The following is a 7892-nucleotide window of genomic DNA, read 5'->3' as shown; positions in this document are numbered from 1 at the left end:
AGGCAGAAGTCTGACATTATTGCTAAAGCTTATTCATCAATTACTATTATTCTCTCTGAGACCTGCCTCTTAATCAATCAATATTTATTCAATACTTATCACATACTACTTATACTTTATTCAAACATAGGCAAATTGCATCAGATATGTCATTTTAATACTTCTGTTTAAGATGCTTTTAAAATTAAGGATCCAACTGAACATTCAGAGGTATTTCTTTCTACTGAATGGAGTCCTTACTTGGCACACTGAGAAACAAATTATACTGAACACTCAGGATGCTAAAGCTGGGGGTAACTGTTGCAAGCAGTTCATAGGAAAGAAGTATAAGTTAGTAAAATTTTAAGTAATGGGCAAGACTTTTAGTAATAATGCTTATTTCCACAATTGTATTTTTCATTTACAAAGCTGGACAGCTCTGTTGCCCTCATGTTGTAGCTCTGATGTACTTCTAATGCTAGAAGAAGCAGTGTAATAGAGTATGGCCACAGGACAGCAAGTCAGAACCCCCCCCACCTAAAGCTCCTTCAGACAATTCTTCCAAGTCCCTTAGTCCCTCTGAATTTGGCTTCCTCATCTGCAAAATGGGAAGAAATTATATTGGCTCTTGCCAATTCACAGGCTTGTTGTAAGAAATAAATTAAATAATCTTTCTAAACTTTAGATCACTATACAAATGTTCATTATTATAACTATCATTTGTACCAGAATGCTTTGTAAACCACACAGGACTATACGATTGTCAGTTATACTAATTATTATTTACATTAGACTTGTCTTGGCAGTGCCTTCCCAAATCTGGCCTTCCTCCTCTCTTCCCTAATTCAGAGAATGGCACTACCCAAACAGTTGCATGAGCTTTGACATCTCCTTCTCCCTCGTTTCTCATATTCTATCTTAAATTTTATTGATTTTTAACTCCTTCAAGCTAAAGGAGTTTAGAGCAACATACTATATTCAGTTCTAAATTGTTGATAGTTTGTAGCTCAATGTTGAATAAATGAGTGAATTTAATTTACAAATATTTTATGGGTTTTTATTCATACCCTACTTTATTTCAAAGGAAGGATTTAAGGTAGGTTGCATGACACAGAAATACAACAAAATAACATATGTTAGAATTAGGTGGGAAAAGTGAAGGAAAACTAATGGCAGTTACCTAAAATGGCATGACACTGAATCCTTATGAAAGGGTCTGAGGATAACTGGAAATTTTATCAAACACAAAATTTAGTGTTCATAAGATTAAAGCAAAAACACTGCATTCTAGATATAATACAAAGATCAATTTTTGGATAAATCTTTTTAAAAGAATACAGTGAAATGAAAGACTTTCACTTATTAGAAAGTCATTGCCTGCCACTCTCAGCCATGACACTTTAACAACAGACAGATCCCTTGCTCGCTACTGCCTTCCCAAAAGAGATGCGGAACAATATGAGGGACTGCGTGCGACTCTGTAGCCACAGTGCAAAGCTGCCAAGGTGTTGAGAAAGGAAGTAGATAAGAAATGGGCTTCTAGGAATGTGTGGAGACACCTCAACTTTAGACAGAGGCAACAGTGACTGGAACCGTGGTGAAACAAAGACCGAGCTATCTAACAACTGGGAAGGCTAGTAAATATTATTGAACTCCCATTGAAATAATATACTGGGAACTAGACCTGAAAATCATCTTTTTACAGGAAGGAAAATAATATGCTACTTCTCTTATTTCTGAATAACGGAGATAAGCCAAGTTTATCTTACTATCAAGGGTATGTATCTTGATTTTCCTAGTCATCAAGCTTCTAAGCTACATCCTGCTAGTAACTGACTGTTAGGCCAATAAGTCCTTTGCTTATGCCTATGTACACGATACTCTGTTATATTTCTTTAATATTTTCATGTATAATTATTTGCTACATAGAAAAGTAATACTGTGCCATCAGTCAGCACTCCTCAGAGAATAACAGCATATGCTATCTGCAAGGGACTACTTGGCACCTACAAGAAAGCACAGAAATATTCAGTAGGGACTCCACTAGTGTGAGGCTCCAAAACATTAAGGACACAAGAAGTACGCACAAAACAATGCAGCAACATATTTAAATAAGGTACAGCAGATGCTAAGTGTTAAATGAGTGAGATAGGAACTTATAGAAAAAATGAGAAGAAGAAATTACTAGAGCATGATGGATTAGGGACAATTTTATAAAAGATAGGACCTGAAGAATGGAAAAATTTAAATATCGGGCAGGAGCATTCCATATTAGAAGAGGGAAACTTATAAAGGTGTTGAAAAACAATTTTCAAAAAATAACATATACAAGTCAGGGAACCAGAAAGGTAATTATTAGCATAATTACCAAAAGAGATCTTTCTCTCTCTCTCCTTCCTCCCTCCCCTCCTCCTACCTTCCCTTTCTCTCTGAAAAGATTTCTTGGAAAGTTTGAAACCTTTGAGAAAGCAGACGGAAATGAATTCAGAAAGAGAACTGCCCATTCATGTATATATATAATTTATATATACATAAATTATCTGCAAGCCTTCTTTCTTTCTGCCATTTTCCGCTCCTTTTCTCTCTCTCTTCCCTCATCCCCATCTTCCCTCTCTCTTATTTCTAACACATGAAATAAACTTGTAATTTTATATCCTAAAAAGAAAACACAGCTTACAGAATGAAAACTCTTACAAATAATCCCTGAGTTGGGGTGGAGGGAGGACAGCTTATTGCCAAATATGTCACTGCTAGTGGGTTAATTCTAGATAGACAGGTTTTATACCGTATCTATATCTATGGTATAAAACAGTAATTATCAGGGAGTCGAATTTGAACAAACAACATCAATTTACTAAATTCAAACCTGACTAGTAATGTTAAGTATCAAACTAAATCAAATTTTGTTAAAAATAAAATCTAGCACTTCTTTCATGTTTTCTTTAAATACATACCAGAATATTTAAACTAACTGGCATACCATTCTTTCTGATCTCAGATGAAAATTCTATAGTTTTTTTTTTTTTTTTTTTTTTTATATTTTAAACTTTTTTTTTTTTTATTGTTGGGGATTCATTGAGGGTACAATAAGCCAGTTACACTGATTGCAATTGTTAGGTAAAGTCCCTCTTGCAATCATGTCTTGCCCCCATAAAGTGTGACACACACTAAGGCCCCACACTCCTCCCTCCATCCCTCTTTCTTCTTCCCCCCCCATAACCTTAATTGTCATTAATTGTCCTCATATCAAGATTGAGTACATAGGATTCATGCTTCTCCATTTTTGTGATGCTCTACTAAGAATAATGTCCTCCACTTCCATCCAGGTTAATACGAAGGATGTAAAGTCTCCATTTGTTTTAATGGCTGAATAGTATTCCATGGTATACATATACCACAGCTTGTTAATCCATTCCTGGGTTGGTGGGCATTTAGGCTGTTTCCACATTTTGGCAATGGTAAATTGAGCTGCAATAAACACTCGAGTACAAGTGTCCTTATGATAAAAGGATTTTTTTCCTTCTGGGTAGATGCCCAGTAATGGGATTGCAGGATCGAATGGGAGGTCTAGGTTGAGTGCTTTGAGGTTTCTCCATACTTCCTTCCAGAAAGGTTGTACTAGTTTGCAGTCCCACCAGCAGTGTAAAAGTGTTCCCTTCTCTCCACATCCACGCCAGCATCTGCAGTTTTGAGATTGTGTGATGTTTTGATTTGCATTTCTCTAATATATAGAGATGATGAACATTTTTTCATGTGTTTGTTAGCCATTCGTCTGTCGTCTTTAGAGAAAGTTCTATTCATGTCTCTTGCCCATTGATATAAGGGATTGTTGGCTTTTTTCATGTGAATTAATTTGAGTTCTCTATAGATCCTGGTTATCAAGCTTTTGTCTGATTGAAAATATGCAAATACCCTTTCCCATTGTGTAGGTTGTCTCTTTGCTTTGGTTATTGTGTCCTTAGCTGTACAGAAGCTTTTCAGTTTAATGAAGTCCCATTTGTTTATTTTTGTTGTTGTTGCAATTGCCATGGCAGTCTTCTTCATGAAGTCTTCCCCCAGGCCAATATCTTCCAGTGTTTTTCCTATGCTTTCTTTGAGGATTTTTATTGTTTCATGCCTTAAATTTAAGTCCTTTATCCATCTTGAATCAATTTTTGTGAGTGGGGAAAGGTGTGGGTCCAGTTTCAGTCTTTTACATGTAGACATCCAGTTCTCCCAACACCATTTATTGAATAGGGAGTCTTTCCCCCAAGGTAAGTTCTTGTTTGGTTTATCAAAGATTAGGTGGTTGTAAGATGTTAGTTTCATTTCTTGGTGTTCAATTCGATTCCAAGTGTCTATGTCTCTGTTTTTGTGCCAGTACCATGCTGTCTTGAGCACTATGGCTTTGTAGTACAGACTAAAATCTGGTATGCTGATGCCCCCAGCTTTATTTTTGTTACTAAGAACTGCCTTAGCTATACGGGGTTTTTTCCGGTTCCATACAAAACGCAGAATCATTTTTTCCAAATCTTGAAAGTACGATGTAGGTACTTTGATAGGAATGGCATTGAATAGGTAGATTGCTTTGGGAAGTATAGACATTTTAACAATGTTCATTCTTCCCATCCATGAGCATGGTATGTTCTTCCATTTGTTAATATCCTCTGCTATTTATTTTCAGAGGAGTTCATGGTTTTCTTCATAGAGGTCCTTCACCTCCTTCGTTAGGTATATTCCTAGGTATTTCATTTTCTTTGAAACTATGGTGAAGGGAGTTGTGTCCTTAATTAGCTTCTCATCTTGACTGTTATTGGTGTATACAAAGGCTACTGACTTGTGGACATTGATTTTATATACTGAAACATTACTGTATTTTTTGATGACTTCTAGGAGTCTTGTGGTTGAGTCTTTGGGGTTCTCTAAGTATAAGATCATGTCATCAGCAAAGAGGGAGAGTTTGACCTCCTCTGCTCCCATTTGGATTCCCTTTATTTCCTTGTCTTGCCTAATTGTATTGGCTAGAACTTCCAGCACTATGTTGAATAGTAAAGGTGACAGAGGACAACCTTGTCTGGTTCCAGTTCTAAGAGGAAAAGCTTTCAGTTTTACTCCATTCAGTAAAATATTGGCTGTGGGTTTGTCATAGATAGCTTCAATCAGTTTCAGAAATGTGCCACCTATGCCTATACTCTTCAGTGTTCTAATTAGAAAAGGATGCTGGATTTTATCAAATGCGTTTTCTGCATCTATTGAGAGGATCATGTGATCTTTATTTTTGCCTCTGTTAATATGGTGGATAACGTTTATGGACTTGCGTATGTTAAACCAGCCTTGCATCGCTGGGATAAGCCTACTTGATCATGATGAATGACTTTTTTGATGAGAAGCTGTAATCTATTGGCTAGGATTTTGTTGAGAATTTTTCCATCTATATTCATGAGTGAGATTGGTCTGAAATTCTCCTTTTTGGTTGGGTCTTTTCCTGGTTTTGGTATCAGGGTGATGTTTGCCTCATAGAATGTGTTGGGGAAGATTCCTTCTTCCTCAGTTTTTTGGAATAATTTCTGCAGTACAGGAATAAGCTCTTCCTTGAAGGTTTGATAGAATTCTGGAGTGCCATCTGGACCAGGGCATTTTTTAGTTGGAAGCTTTTTTATTGTTTCTTTGATCTCAGTGCTTGAAATTGGTCTGTTCAGGAGGTCTATTTCTTCCTGGCTAAGTCTAGGGAGAGGGTGTGATTCCAAATATTGATCCATTTCCTTCACATTGTCAAATTTCTGGGCATAGAGTTTCTGGTAGTATTCAGAGATGATCTCTTGTATCTCTGTGGGATCAGTTGTTATTTCCCCTTTATCGTTTCTGATTGAGGTTATTAGAGATTTTACTTTTCTATTTCTAGTTAGTCTGCCCAATGGTTTATCTATTTTATTTATTTTTTCAAAAAACCAACTCCTTGTTTCATTAATTTTCTGAATGATTCTTTTGTTTTCAATTTCATTGATCTCTGATTTGATTTTGGATATTTCTTTTCTTCTACTGAGTTTAGGCTTAGATTGTTCTTCTTTTTCCAATTCCATAAGATCTCTTGTGAGATTGTTGATGTGCTCTCTTTCTGTTTTTCGAATGTAGGCATCTAAAGCGATGAATTTTCCTCTCAAAACTGCTTTTGCAGTATCCCACAGGTTTTGGTAGCTTGTGTCTTCATTGTTGTTATGCTCAAGGAAGTTAATGATTTCCTGTTTTATTTCTTCCTGCACCCATCTGTTATTCAACAGAAGATTGTTTAATTTCCATGCCTTTGGGTGGGGTTGAGCATTTTTGTTAGAGTTGAGTTCCACCTTTAGTGCCTTATGGTCTGAAAAGATACAAGGTAAAATTTCAATTCTTTTGATTCTGTTGATATTTGTTTTGTGTCCCAGGATATGATCAATTTTGGAGAATGTTCCATGGGGTGATGAGAAGAATGTATATTCTTTATCTTTGGGGTGGAGTGTTCTATATGCGTCTATCAAGCATAGTTGTTCTAGGGTCTCATTTAAATCTCTTACATCTTTGTTTAATTTCTGTTTAGAGGATCTGTCCAGCTCTGTAAGAGGTGTGTTAAAGTCCCCTGTTATGATGGTATTATCAGATATCATATTGCTCAGAGTGAGTAAGGTCTGCTTCAAGAATCTGGGAGCATTTAAATTGGGTGCATAAATATTTAGAATTGAAACATCTTCTTGTTGTAGTTTTCCCTTGACCAATATAAAGTGACCATCTTTGTCTTTTTTGACTTTAGTTGCTTTAAATCCACATGTATCTGAAAATAACATTGCAACTCCTCTTTTCTTCTGAATTCCATTTGCCTGAAAAATTGTCTCCCAACCCTTGACTCGGAGCTTTAATTTGTCTTTTGAAGCCAGGTGTGTTTCTTGCAGACAGCAAATGGATGGCTTGTGTTTTTAAATCCAGTCAGACAATCTATGTCTCTTCAGTGGGGAATTCAAGCCATTAACATTTATTGAGATAATTGATAAGTGTGGTAGTATTCTATTCGTCTTATTTGGTGAGAGTCCATTGCTTAGTTTTATCTTTTGCATCAGTGTGGAGGTTAGGTTCTGTCCTTTGATTTCTGAGTTCTTACTTTGCTGCTGATCCATTGTGGTGGTCAGTGTGCAGAACAGGTTGAAGTATTTCCTGTAGAGCTGGTCTTGTTGTGGCGAATTTCCTCAATGTTTGTATATCCATAAATGATTTGATTTCTCCGTCAATTTTGAAACTTAGCTTAGCAGGGTACAGAATTCTGGGCTGGAAATTTTTCTGTTTAAGTAGATTAAAGGTAGATGACCATTGTCTTCTTGCTTGGAAAGTTTCATTAGAGAAGTCTGCGGTCACTCTGATGGATTTGCCCCTGTAGGTCAACTGGCGCTTACTCCTGGCAGCTTGCAGAATCTTTTCTTTTGTCTTGACTTTGGACAGGTTCATCACAATGTGTCTTGGAGAAGCTCGGTTAGAGTTGAGGCGACCCGGGGTCCGATATCCCTCTGAAAGCAGTGTGTCAGAATCTTTGGTGATGTTTGGGAAATTTTCTTTTATAATATTCTCTAGTATGGCTTCCATTCCTCTGGGGCATTCTTCTTCCCCTTCTGGAATTCCTATAACTCGTATGTTGGAACGCTTCATAAAGTCCCATAATTCTGACAGTGAACGTTCTGCTTTCTCTCTCTTCTTTTCTGCCTCTTTTACTGTCTGAGTTATTTCAAGAACTTTGTCTTCTACCTCTGAAATTCTTTCTTCTGCATGGTCTAACCTGTTGCTGATACTTTCCATTGCATCTTTAAGTTCCGTAATTGACTGTTTCAGTTCCTTCAAGTCTGCTATATCCTTTTTATATTCTTCATATCGTTCATCTCTTATTTGATTCTGTTATTGGATTTCCTTTTGGTTAT

Source organism: Nycticebus coucang, chromosome 2 (genome assembly GCF_027406575.1).
Source record: "Nycticebus coucang isolate mNycCou1 chromosome 2, mNycCou1.pri, whole genome shotgun sequence".
Taxonomy (NCBI): Eukaryota; Metazoa; Chordata; class Mammalia; order Primates; family Lorisidae; genus Nycticebus; species Nycticebus coucang.
Note: the sequence above shows the minus strand (reverse complement) of the source record.